Source organism: Pantherophis guttatus, chromosome 7 (genome assembly GCF_059756535.1).
Source record: "Pantherophis guttatus breed Tessera chromosome 7, ASM5975653v1, whole genome shotgun sequence".
Classification (NCBI taxonomy): Eukaryota; Metazoa; Chordata; class Lepidosauria; order Squamata; family Colubridae; genus Pantherophis; species Pantherophis guttatus.
Genome location: NC_142069.1, coordinates 13,953,590 through 13,967,616, shown reverse-complemented (window position 1 = coordinate 13,967,616; position 14,027 = coordinate 13,953,590). Strand labels below are relative to the sequence as shown.

General features: G+C 41.9%; 1 long non-coding RNA gene across 1 annotated transcript; it reads right to left on the bottom strand.

Moving 5' to 3' along the window:
• Positions 1-1,443: 1,443 nt before the first annotated feature.
• Positions 1,444-6,727, bottom strand: LOC148112769 (uncharacterized). Its single transcript, XR_015728772.1, has 2 exons — positions 6,640-6,727; positions 1,444-1,855 (listed from the first exon to the last, which is right to left on the bottom strand). It is a non-coding gene; the product is annotated as an uncharacterized LOC148112769 (long non-coding RNA).
• Positions 6,728-14,027: the final 7,300 nt, after the last annotated feature.

Sequence of the window (14,027 nt, the reverse complement as noted above, 5' to 3'; positions counted from 1 at the left end):
TGCATGCATGTCTCCCACATGCGCCCGCCTGAGCTGGGCGACGGCTCACATGCCCATAGAGAGGGCTCTGCGTGCCAGCTGTGGTACACGTGGCATAGGTTCGCTATCATGGGTGTAGGGTCTCCTGCTTGGGGGATGGGGGGTTGGACTAGATGACTTACAAAATCCCTTCCAACTCTGATCTAATCTGAACAACTAGGCCCCTAACCATGCATTATCCCAGTGTCTTAACCACTCGGCCACCATACCCCCTAACCATGCATTAACAACCGTTTATAAACATGACTTGTGTTTTAGAGAATTCTGTAGTCCAGTAGTTGTGTGCCAATTTGCCCATTCCGGGAGTCCCTGGATCGGGACTCCTTACGCACAGTCACTCACGCCCTCGTCACTTCCCGCCTGGACTATTGTAACGCTCTCTACATGGAGCTCCTCTTGAGTGTACCCGGAGGCTCCAACTGGTGCAGAGTGCGGCCGCGCGGGTGGTAATGGGAGTGACATGGCGTTCCCATGTAACACCTCTCCTGCGCGAGCTGCACTGGCTCCCGGTGGTCTTCTGGGTGCGCTTCAAGGTTTTGGTTACCACCTTTAGAGGGCTCCATGGCTTAGGACCTGGTTACCTACGGGACCGCCTACTACCACCAATAGCCTCCCACCGGCTGGTTCACTCTCATAGAGAGGGGCTCCTCCGGGTGCCGTCAGCCAAACAATGTCGACTGGCGGCCCCTAGGGGGAGAGCCTTCTCTGTGGGGGCACCTACTATCTGGAATGAGCTCCCCCCGGAGATACAGAAGATCCCGGATCTGCGCACCTTCCACCGCGCTTTGAAGACCTTTTTATTCCACCAGGCGGGCCTGGCCTAATCTTTTTTCCCTCTTTTCTTTTTAAACATGCAAATTTTAATCTCTTTTTAAATGACTGGGGTGTTTTAATTGGTCTGGGCCAAATTGTTTAATTCGATTTTATCCTGTTTTTAAATTTTGTATTTATGTATTTTACTGTTTGGCTGTTCACCGCCCTGAGTCCTTCGGGAGTAGGGCGGTATACAAATTAAATAAAGATAAAGATTTAAGAACGCATCTCTGGAGGATGCTGAAACTTCAGCCCAACACTGCTTAGTGTTCCTATTTGCCCATTGTCTCGAATCCCCCTAAACTTCCTTAACAGAAAGCCTTTAAGATGCTCAGAGAGAAGATGGGACAGGCAGATGGCAAGGGGGTTTCTCCTGATCATATTCAAACCAGACACATACAGGACTATTCCTCTTTTTCACATGCATTTTGCTTCAATGGGCAATGTAAGAGGGCATCACCAGTACTTTCCCCGTGTCTCTTGCCCGGGCTGAACTAAAAAAGGCTTTTGAATTATCTATCACCTGCCCTACCTTCCCTTCCTTGGTCCTGAAAGAGAATTTTTCAGTTTTTAAGAAGCATTTGGCATTCCTTTCCAAATAGAATAGAATAGAATAGAATTTTTTTATTGGCCAAGTGTGATTGGACACACAAGGAATTTGTCTTTGGTGCATATGCTCTCAGTGTACATAAAAAGACAAGATACATTCATCAAGAATCATAAAGTACAACACTTAATGATAGTCATAGGGTACAAATAAGCAATCAAATCATAGTAGGAAAGAGTCAATATCAATCGTAAGGATACCAGCAACAAAGTTACAGTCATACAGTCATAAGTGAGAGGAGATGGGTGATAGGAACGATGAGAAGATTAATAGTAATACAGACTTATAGTTTGAATAGTTTGACAGTGTTGAGGGAATTATTTGTTTAGCAGAGTGATGGCGTTCGGGAAAAAACTGTTCTTGCGTCTAGTTGTTCTGGTGTGCAGTATGGCAACTCTGAAATCATAAAATAAGAAGAGTTAATTGAAAATTGGTTTTGTCATGCAAAGAACTCCAAGTCAAGAGAAGGTGAAACCTCTTTCACACTCCCACTCCATGGTTTGATTGAGGTTCTGTCACATTTAATCTATATTAAGTTCCTGCTTCATGCTTCCCTCTTCTCTCATGGTCAGAGAATGCGGCCTCTTGTTTCTGATTTGTTTTTAATCATCCCAGCTGTCATTCTGATAGTATCTGTATAGCAGGGAATTGCCAGGTGTAAAACACAAAACCATCTTTAGTGAACAAGCAACTGTAAAATATGAAACAGAACCCCTCGGAGATTAGGACGTTGAAGAATGCATGAGGAGGAAATGAATAACAATTTAGGCAGAAAGAAATCCAGAGCGCTTTATGTTGTCATGCAAACATATCAGTTAAAAATAAGTCTTGTCAAATTCAGAGGGATCCAGCCTCTTATTTTACAGGATGCAAATGGATTGCTTTGTTTTTCTTACATGCTTGAGGCATAGTCACCAGCTGTATTCATACTTTTCCATAATTAACTTTACAAAATTAACCCATTTTTGTATAACCCAGGTTCATATTACCCAGAGAACCATAAACCAAGATCATGGGGTGGATTTACACTTAACGTATTAAGCTAAATATCTTCGGCTGGTTTGTGGCTCAGTGGATATCAGGAATGCTGCTTAACTGTAGGAAGCATGTCAGAAATGGTTTCACAGATCATACCAGGCCATGATTTGCTTAATCACATTTTACTGAACAAACCGAAACTGAGTTGCCACATCCCATCAAACCACAAACTATGATTTACAAGCCACTGTTGACCGAATTTATCTTCGAGACCGCCTTCTGCTGCATAACTCCCAGCGACCGGTAAAATCCCACAGAGTTGGTCTCCTCCGGGTCCCGTCAGCTAAACAATGCCGGCTGGCGGGCCCACGGGGGAGGGCTTTCTCTGTGGCAGCCCCAGCTCTCTGAAACCAGTTACCTCCTGAGGTCCGGACCATCCCCACCCTATTGGTCTTCCGAAAAGCGGTGAAGACCTGGTTTTTCCGGTCGGCCTGGGGCCGTTGATCTAGCTCTTGTGATCTGGCGAGATCCGGCCATGAATGGCGTGAATGAGTACTGTGTATTCTGAGGTTAAACATTGCAGAGAAACCTGGGCAAGCTGGATCAAACTATTACAGATGAAAAGTATTTTATGGGAAGAGAGACCCCCCCCCACCTTGATAGTCCCCTCAATAGCAGGTCTTTGGCTCAATAGCTTCTTCACCTCTTATAGCTGAAGAGGCTTCTTGGATGAGAAGTGAAATGTTTTCAAAGTCCAGTTGCCTCTTGAAAAAGCACCTTCGGGTTCATCTCTTACAGTACATCACAGTCCTGACAGCTGCTCAAAATCAGATGGCAGCATCTTCCTGGCAGGAAAAATGCTTGATTACAGCAATCAGTGATTGTCTGAAAACTCTTAGATTATCACAGATACTTGCAAGCAAACTGTTTTCAGCTAGGACAGGCATTGATTGCTCTTATGTCCATTCCAAGCCTATGGTTTTCAAACTCTTGGGACACTAAGATCATGGGAAACTATTTTAATTCCCTGAAAATTCATTACCAAACACTGGTATCCATCAAAATAGAAAAGAACAACAACCAAAATATGTCAGCTACCAAAAATGGACTGTCTCTAGAGATGTTTTTGGAATTGTTTAGTTTTTAATTTATCAGTTTAAGGCAATCTGGCTATTCGACAGATTATCTTAGCCAAATTCCAACATCATAATTACAATGTGTTCTTTCCATGGACCTAAATAGTTTTAACTAAAGAGAGGAAGCAGTTTATGAAATCGGCGCTTAAATCCTTAAGAAACAATTCTGAAAATCTAATGTTGCATAGATAACATTGATATACTGCTTTTCTGTTCTTGGCCCATCTCTTTTTTAAATAGAAAAAGCACTCAGAGGAAAAATATGGGAAACAGAATAACAAAAGCATAATCACTGTTACAGCATAGGAGAAAAAAATAGCACATAGCTGGATCTTATCCTAAAAACTGTAGTGGAACCAAGAGAAAGAAAAGAGTAGAAGGAGCCAAAACTTGATTTGGATGTAATTAAAATTAAAAATAGCCTCTATTGGTGGCAGTACTTAACTGACCTCAAAAAAACTAAACAAAGTTGGAACTGATTAATATTGGGAAAACAAAGCCGCCAGGAAAACTGGACAATTGGCTGGACTAGAAAATTGGGAAACATTTAATAACACAATAAAAAAAAAAAGGAAAAAAAACCCTAATGCAATAAAATCATTTCAATTTTAAACTCTTGAAAAATGAGATTTGAGAGGATTTGCTAAATATTAAGTAAATAAGGAGCAAATAACAAGTCCGAGGGGAATACAGTGTATATATGTAAGTATGCAGGGGTGGGCTTCAAAAATTTTAGCAAGGGGTTCTCTGCCCGGTTGCTGGGTGGGCGTGGCCATGGTGGGTATGGCCTAGTTGGCCTCCTGCACCATGGTGTGTGTGGGGGGGTGTTTTTGCCTTCCCCAGGCTCCGGAGGCTTTCCTTGAGCCTCCAGGAGGGCAAAAATGGCCTCCCCAGGCTCCGGAGCCCCTCTGGACTTTCTGAACTTCCAGTAGGCCCATTTTTCGCCCTCCCCGAGCCTCCGCGTGCACCCTGCACTTACCTGCATCCAAAACGGGCCACGTGGGGACTCCTGGGAGGGGCAGGGCAGGGGTGGGTGGGGCCATCCAGGAGTGGGATTTGGGGGTTCTCCGAACTGCACAGAATCTTAAGTAGAGGTTCTCCTGAACCCCTACAAACCCCCAGCAGCCCACCCATGTAAATATGTATGCATGTATGCATGTTGTTCAAGCAAGATGAGATTCTGGCATTGGGGGGCATCTCACTTATAGATCTTCATGCTGGGGCACTTCATAATGGGAGAGGCAGTCCTTCAAATACTCAGGCCTTAACCAGTTTCGGGCTCTCAAAATCAGGGAGAGAGTCTCCTTCAGGTTGAATTCAACTGCTGGTGATGTCTGTTCCATGTAGATTTGGTTAGTTTGGTTCTGCAACCATATAACACTAGTTTTCCATTGCCTTCCTCTGGGATTTTTTTTTTAGTTCTCAATCTCACTCACAGTTCTCTGTTTCCAAGTATTAAACAGACCTACAGTAGTGGCCAAAATTGTGGAAACCTTTTGGGAAAAGTGTATTTTTGAGGTTTGATGGCCAATAACACCACTTTTTTTTTTTTTTTTGAGTTTCAAGATAATCATATTCCACTGCTGGAATGGCCTGGGAATAGCCCAGACCTTAACCCAATTGAAAATCTATGGAGCCGACTAAAGAAACCTGTTAGTCAGAAGCGACTCAGCAATAAAACCCAGCTAATAGAAGCAATCATTCAATCTTGGTTTCACATTATAACAGCTGCAGAACTAAAAGACTTGATTCACTCCATGGGAAGACATTGTAAAGCCATAATTCATGCTAAAGGTTACCCAACTAAGTATTAACTGACGTGATAATTTTTGTATATCTCATTTTTTCTGTTTCACTTTTCTTCTTTATACTGTAATTGCTATTCCAATAGCAAATCCTTCATAAAAGTTGTTGCATTACATTCTTGATTAAATTATCTTTCCACTGATATATAATTTTACGGTACTACTTCAAAAAAAAAAAAGTGGTGTTATTAGTTAGTTTTAGAAAATACACTTTTCCCAAAAGGTTTCCACAATTTTGGCCACTACTGTAAATTGCTTCCTTTTTCTTTTTTTAGATCAGCCAAGGTTAGTTCAATGCTGCCATCTAGCAGTTCTTAAAGCTCAATACGTTTTAAATTCTGCCTGGAATACAACTGGCGATCAGTAATGGGTCTTTCATGATAGACATCAGGTGATCTCTGAACCTTGCACACCTGTTTGCACTGCCACTTGTTGCTTACAAGCAGAAATTTACATATTTATTAATGTATAAGTATAGTGTGCAGCCCTAAGTGTAAATATGCCCCTCCCTGATTTAAGATTTCTTTATTTGCATTACTAAGAATTCAGGATGTGACTGAATATAGACAGTCAAATCTTGTGGTTTGAAAGAAATACAGATGCAGCCTTTCATTTGTTGCTGAGAAGAGAAATAGAGTTGATTCATCGTGTTCAACTAATGAACATCACATTTGTGTACAATAAATCCCTGCTCACAGAAAGTACAGGTAGTTCTTGACTTACAACCGTTCATTTAGTGACCATGCAAAGTTACAACTGTACTGAAAAATGTAACTTAAGTGTATTTTTCACACTTAACAACCATTGCAGCATCTCCACGGTCATGTGATCAAAATTCAGATGCTTGGCAACCGACTCATACTTAATGACGGGTGCAGTGCCCAAGGGGTCACGACCTGATCCCCTTTTGCGACCTTCGGAGAAGCAAAATCAGTGGGGAAGCCAGATTCACTTAACAATGGTGTTACTAACTTAATCACTTCAGTGATTCACTTAACAACTGTGAGAAATGGACTCACCAGTCAGAAATTTGATAATTTCTGATAAATTTGATCATAAAGTGAAGCAGCAAGCAGTTTATTGCATGTAAAATACATTCTTGCAAGATCGGGTGGCTAAGAAGTAGGCACACCAAAGAATACATTTCTTCCAGTGGTGGGTTCCTCCCGCTTCTGCCGAGCGGTAGTGGTGACGATATGACATCACCGAACCGGTTCTGCCCGCCCCCCTGCCCCCCGCCCTCCCCCCGCATTATTCTTACCTTTTATTTGGCCCCATCCCCAATCCATTGTTGCCTCCTGAGTCCCAGCTGATCGGCTAGAAGGGAAAAAAACTGTTTAAACTCTTGCCGCGGGGCTTCAAAGGGCCACCCTACAGCTGATCAGTGTTAAAAGGCAGTGTGGTGGTAGACGGTGCCTGCAAAAATAAATGGGTAGACCAGTGCCTCCAAAAACAAATGAGTAGACCAGTACAGCTCTGCAAGCAGTTAAAAGCCTGGTAGACCAGTACCTCTGCTAAATCCTAAAGAATTGTCACATGACCATCAAGCCACGCCCACAAAATAAGCCACGCCCACAAAATCGTTGGTAAAAAAAATTAGAACCCACCCCTGATTTCTTCAACTTTTTATTCCCTCCACTCAAACCACAAATCCCTCCCTGCAGCCCCCTTTGACAAAGACCACAAGGTTGCAATCTTCCCGGAACGCCTGTTTCTCCATGAATTTCCCCATGCTTAATCTGTTTCCCCACCTTTTGCCCAGTTCCCCTTTTTCCATCCTACCTTTTGTCCCTTTTTTATTTCTTAATCTATATTTCTTGTTTCTTTACAATCCTTGCAGCATAAGCATAATAAATTGAGGCAAGCGATTCACTAATTTCTCCACCATATTACTAGACTGTGTGGTTAAAACTGTTAACTAATCTGCTTGACCAAGCTGACCCACTTATCGGAATAACAGTTTCTTCCTGTTTTCCAGGCTTGAACTTTTTACCTTTAATGTCCCAATGTCCTACTTCAACTTTTATACCCACAATTCTTAGCAGTTGCTTTCTTTGCAAAAACAACATTATCTCCCATCAGTTTCTTACACAACCATGGCAAGAAAGGTTGTAAAGTGAGGCAAAATAACAACTGTCTCACTTAGCAACAGAAATTTGGGGCTCAGTTGTGGCTGAGAAGTTATTGCTTAACGCACTGTAAGCCGCCCTGAGTCTCCGGAGAAGGGCGGCATATAAATCAAATTTAAAAAAACAAAAAAGAAAGAAAATTGTTCTGTCCAATGGACTGGATCACCAGAATGCATGCATACTGGTGACGGGATGCATAAAGTAAATCTGTTAAGTGGTGAAACAGCAACATAGATCAGCTGCAACAAAGAGAAGGGTTTGTTTTTTTTAAAAAAAGGCCAGTATTTCTCACACTTTCTTCATTGACTTCAGCCTACCACTGGTCCTGAGACCCTAAAAGACCTGATAAAAAGGTAAAGGTTCCCCTCGCACATATCTGCTAGTCGTTCCCGACTCTAGAGGGCGTGCTCATCTCCGTTTCAAAGCCGAAGAGCCAATGCTGTCCGAAAATGTCTCTGTGGTCATGTGGCCGGCATGACTAAACGCCAAAGGCGCACGGAACACTGTTACCTTCCCACCAAAGGTGGCCCCTATTTTTCTACTTGCATTTTTTACGTGCTTTCGAACTGCTAGGTTGGCAGAAGCTGGGACAAGTAACGGGAGCTCACCCCGTTACGCGGCACTAGGGATTCGAACCGCTGAACTGCCGACCTTTCGATTGACAAGCTCAGCGTCTTAGCCATTGAGCCACCGCGTCCCTGTTAAAAGACCTGATGCCTCCTGCTAAATCTACCATTCTCCTGTTGGAAGAAATGTCCATCTGGGTTCAGTTCCAAGTGGGGAAAAAGACACTGGAAACATGGAGACTGCTTGGAAAGATGGTTTTTTTAATGGTGGACAGGATCACATGCCTTGATGATGTTGGTTGAAAAAAAAAAAAAAGGCAGATGCTGAGAGTGCCTGAGTTTTATACCCTCTGGGCTTTTGAATTTGAGCTTATATTCTGATTGGTTATCAGACTCCCATGGGGCCATGCAGGGGCAACTCTGTAGGCTGTCCTGAGTCCCAGGCTTGGTTGAGCCTTGCTGGGTGATGATATAATGAAGGGGCTTTGGGCAATTCCTAATATGGCTCTGCCTGAAGATCTTCGTTATGTAGACTGACCCAGGCCTTAATGGCCCATTGACAAAGGTTGGGGCCACTTTCCAAGAGCAAGTTTCTCCTTTTCTCATCCAGGAAGGTATAATATTCTGCCTTTTTAATATTTCCTAGAATATTTCATTTTTCTAGGAGAGGGGTGGGTGCTAACTTCCTACACTCCAGCTTGGTATAATGTGCTGGACTCCATCCCTTGTCATTCCCAACCAGGGGTGAAATCCAGCAGGTTCTGACAGGTTCTGGAGAACTGGTAGCGGAAATTTTGATTAGTTCGGAGAACCAGCAAATACCACCTCTGGCTGGCCCCAGAGTGGGATGGGAATGGAGATTTTGCAATATCCTTCCCCCAGGAGTGGGGAGGAAATGGGGATTTTGCAGTATCCTTCCCCTGGAGTGGGGTGGGAATGGAGATTTTGCAGTATCCTTTCCCTGCTACGCCCACTAAGCCACGCCCACAGAAGCGGTAGTAAAAAAATTTAGATTTCACCACTGTTCCCAACATAATTTTCGCTAAGAATTAAAGGGATTGCGATGAGTCACAATTGGAGTTGAGTTAAATCAAAGAAAGTTGAGTTACGAACGCTCTGGAAATCATCACGTTCTCATTAACACTGCGACTGATTTTTTTTTATAACATTATTTTTATTCTCCCTCCCCCCCCCCCATGGAAGTCCATGGCGAAAGATAAACAAAGCCCCACTGATGATTAATTGTTTCAATCTGTTTTACTTATTTCGGTTCTCTAGCTCTTTCTTGTGCAATCTTGTACTCGTACCACAAGTCCCAGAATAATTCCTATTCCTCGTGGATCTTTCTAGATTTGTCACAGGAGTGGACTTGTATTGTTTCCCCAGCTTCCCAACTCTCCACATCATATTTTAATAATGTGTGCCTATGAATGAAACATATTTTCCACTCTTCCCCTCAACCAGAGTAAGTACAGAATACTAGGAAGCAAAGCATGAAAATATTTGCACTGTACCATAAGTGATGTGCATTTAGAGCCTATATGAGCAATTACAACAGTCTTATCACATTTCTTTTGGCTTTGTTTGAAATAAAATGTTATCTAATTTTAGGTTCTATTTAATTGGGCCAAACTATGTTATAATAATAATTTTAATTAGCAATTTTATGATGTTTGTGTATCTATATTTTTCGTGACTGTACACCGCCTTGAGTCCTACGGGAGAAAGGCGGTATAGAAATAATAAAATAAAATAAAATTAAATAAAATTAAATTAAATTAAATTAAATTAAATTAAATTAAATAAATAAATAAATAAATAAATAAATAAATAAATAAATAAATAAATAAATAACTAACTAACTAACTAACTAACTAACTAACTAACTAACCGGGGTGGGTTCTAGAAGAAATCCACATCTATGGAGCATGTCAGGTAGGAGAAGGCTGTACCAAGCTATAAATCAGTTCACAAACCACTGTGGCAAGATTTACATAGTATACTAAAATGAAAACAGGCAGCTACATTATGCACTTACGTAGCATAGGAAAACAGAAGATATATCGTTTTTTTGATACTGCTTGTAGCTGAGAATGGAGCCAACTTGTCAGGTGCAAAGGTTCAGGATCATATGTTGCTGCAGTTTATTTATTGCTCAAGAATTTAGTTAACTAAAGTTAAATACTAAGCTGGCGCCAGATAAGAGTCATCAGAATTCAGGAGGGACTGGACCGTTTGTGGCAGTGTAACAATTCTAAGCCGATGACACGCTTAACTCTGCCCCCAGCTCAGCGTACTATTCTCAGCTGATGGAGACCCCTAGCATACTGTATGCCTGCCTAAAGTGGGCAAGCAAGTGAAATGAACTCTAGTCTATAAAACTGGAGGAATGTAAAACAAATTAGTATGCCCTGAATAATTTGATTCTACCTACAAAATCGTGATAGTCAAACTCAATTTCATTGACGACCACATCATGGTTCTGTTTGACCTTGGGGAGTGGGGGGAAGGTGGGTATGGCCATGGTGGGCGTGGCCAGCTCAACATCACTCGTGTCAGGGGCGCCTGGGGTAGCCCGAGCGCTCCACCAGCAAAAATGGAGCTTGTGAGTGCGACGCGCAGCTCTCCCAAGCTCCGCTTTTGCTGGCAGAGGGCTGCAGGAGGCCGTGGCAGCTGTGTGTAGCCATACCGAGCTCCATTTTTGCTGGTAGAGGCACCACGGACCAGTCCTTTGCTGTTTCTAGCGTGGCCCCGTGGGCCAGATCTAAGCATTCCATGGGCCAGATTTGGCCCACAGGCCTGGAGTTTGACACCCCTGGTCAAGAGGAAGAGCAAGTGTATGAGTTCACACTTTTGAGAAACTACCTCCCCACCATTCATCCTGGCTGAATAAAGAATTATCTGCATGCAAGATGCCAAGTTGCACAAGATACCAAGATGAAAGTCTCCTTCTTACTCCAATTTTCTCTGCATAGGAACGTGCTTTGCAAAGAGGTGCCATCAGGCAAAACTCAAGATGCTCTTGTATCACCTTACTTATAGTCTGGCATCAGTAAGGCAAAAGGACCATATGCTTGCTAATGGTTCTTGCTACACCAGCTGCCCTGGCCCATTATAGAGATTAATGATGCAGAATCTCTGAAGCAATAGCTCAGGCTTTTTCTAGTGCAATTATCTTGTGATTATCCAGTGCTAATCACCATTGGAAAGACTTAAGACAGGTCTTAAGATAGACATGGTTGTAGAGAGTGTCTTTCATAGAATGTAACCTGATTGGACATCATCATCATCAACAGTCAGATTCTTCTCTCTCTCTCTCTCTCTCTCTCTCTCTCTCTCTCTCTCTCTCCCTCTCCTTCCCTCCCTCCCTCCCATGGACCCTTGAGTTCTCTATCTGAATCTGCCTTGCATCTCAATGGGAACAAAGGTTTAACCATATCATTAGACCTGTTCAGCAGATAAAAAACTGCCAAGCTCACATATACGTACTCATATACATATACATATACTCATTTTAGTGACCGTTCGAAGGTACAAAGGCACTGAAAAAAGTGACCCATTCACACTTATGACCGTTGCAGCATCCCCATGGTCACATGATTTACATTTAGATGCTGGACAACTGGTTCCTATTTATGACGGTAGCGTTCCGGGGTCATGTGATCCCCTTTTACAACTTTCTGACAATATTGGGGAAGCCAATATTCACTTAACAACCGTGTTACTAATTTAACAGCTGCAAGGATTCTTTTAACAAATGTGGCAAGAAAAGTTGTAAAATGGGGCAAAACTCACTTAGCCAATTTCTCACTTAGGAACATAAATTCTGGGCTCAATTGTGGTCGTAAGTCAAGGACTACCTGTAGTTGGTGGTCAGCAAGGCGGGGAAAAAATCTCCATCTAGTGGCAAAATGTGGAAATTCAAGAATATTATGAATACTGTAACAAGAGAGCCAATTTGGTGTAGCCCTGGAAATTGCTTGCGACAAATCCTTACAATTTCCTTGGCAAGATTTTCAGAAGTGGTTTGCCATTGCTTTCTTCCAAAGGTCTGAGAGGGAATGACTGGCTGAAGATTGCCAAGCTATCTTTGAGCCTAAGATGGGACTAGATCTCATGGTTCCTAGCCTATTGCCTTAATTATTACACCAGATTGGCTCTCTTCTTTATTTACTGTACTTAGCTTCTCTTTGTATATTAATAGATAAGTCCATCTTAATATGCTATTCCTGGTATGTGATTTTTTTGTATACATAAAGATAAAGAAGCACTCTTGTAATCTTTGACTTTTAGGCTTGCTGTCAAACATCAGCCATAATACTAATGACTGTTTTGAACAATATGCAGGTTGTATTACATGAATGGCTATTTTATATGTGAAATTATGACTGAAATATTTCTGCACCTATATTGGTTCACACTGTCAGGAAGTTTCTCCTTAGTTTTAGGCAGGGTGGATTTGATTTAAATCGAGTTGATTTAAATCACAATTTAAATCATGATTTAAATAACTAGTAAAAAGGCTTGATTTAAATCAACTCGATTTAAATCATAATTTTTAAAGAGCAACTGTCATCTCTGCTACTCCTTTGACCCACTGTTGACTCACCGATAGTCCCAGTGTTGCAGAATATACAGCCTCATGCTACAGAACTAAGCTCCATTTCATGCTGAATAAACTAAATTATTTATGTATCTTAAATAGAAAACTATCTTACGATAGATTTTTACCCCAAAAGTTTTTATTAAAATAAATCCGATTTAAATAAAAAAAAAATCCGATTTAAATAAAAAAAATCTGATTTTTTGATTTTTTTAAAAAAATCATTGATTTTTATCCACCCTGGTTTTAGGTTGCTTCTCTCTTTATTCAGTTTCCATCCATTGCTTCTTGTTTTGCTCTCTGGTGCTTTGGAAAATACATTGCCCGCCCTTCTTTCTGGCATCCCCTTTAAAGCCTGTTGCCTATCACACTCTTGAGCAAAGCCTGTGAGCCATTTGCTCCTTTCAGTGGTCCATGAAAGTGCATCTATAGTATGTAGATAATAAAGTTGAAAAAAGGTGAACAACATTTTTACAGAAATATAGATACGTTGAGGCTGGGTGTGATAAGGAATGGCTGGGAGGGGAGAGGCCAGGCAAGGCACCTCTTGACGTGAGTGACATTGAGTTGGCCACGCCTACCCAGTCATATGACCAGTAAGCCACGCCCACTGTCACATGACCATCAAGCCATGTCCACAAAATAAGCCACGCCCACAGAACTGGTAGTAAAAAAATTTAGAACCCACCCCTGTCCCACATGACGCTCTATAATACACAATATCAAAGCTGTCAGCAAAATTCAGAAAATTCCAAAGGAGGTAAATAACTTTTTATAGAATGGGATATGAATTCTAATTTCTGTTGCAGTAAGGCATCCCAGGGATGGGATTCAGCCGGTTCATGGAACCGGTTATTAAAACGGTTGCAGCCCACCACTGAGGCATCCATTCCCTGTTATAAATCTGGACAGATTACTCTGGGACCTCACACATTATCTGTACATACCAGCCTCTACCCTTAATGCTCTTTCTCTCCCAGTCTCCATCTTACCAGCAGAATTTCCTTTTTTCTTTTATATCAGCTTGGATGCACTGGAGAGGAAACTTAGAATCGCACCTAGCACTTTTGTTTTCTCAAAGAAGAAAGAGGGGGAAGAGAGAGAGAAGGAAAAATAATAATAACATCAGGATAAATTTGGGAGGCCTTTTATACTGTCGATTCTAGACCTTGCTCAGTAGTCCAACTCTAGAACTTACTTCCAAGTAAGCATAGGACTGCAGCCAAATTGCAGGTCCAGCTCTTAAAGAATCAAGTCATTTGCTGCACGCTCTCTGCCAAATTAGATCCAAGTCTGGACAGCTGTTTGCAAAATTGCAATGAGGAATCCTATCAAATTAAGCAGTAATAGC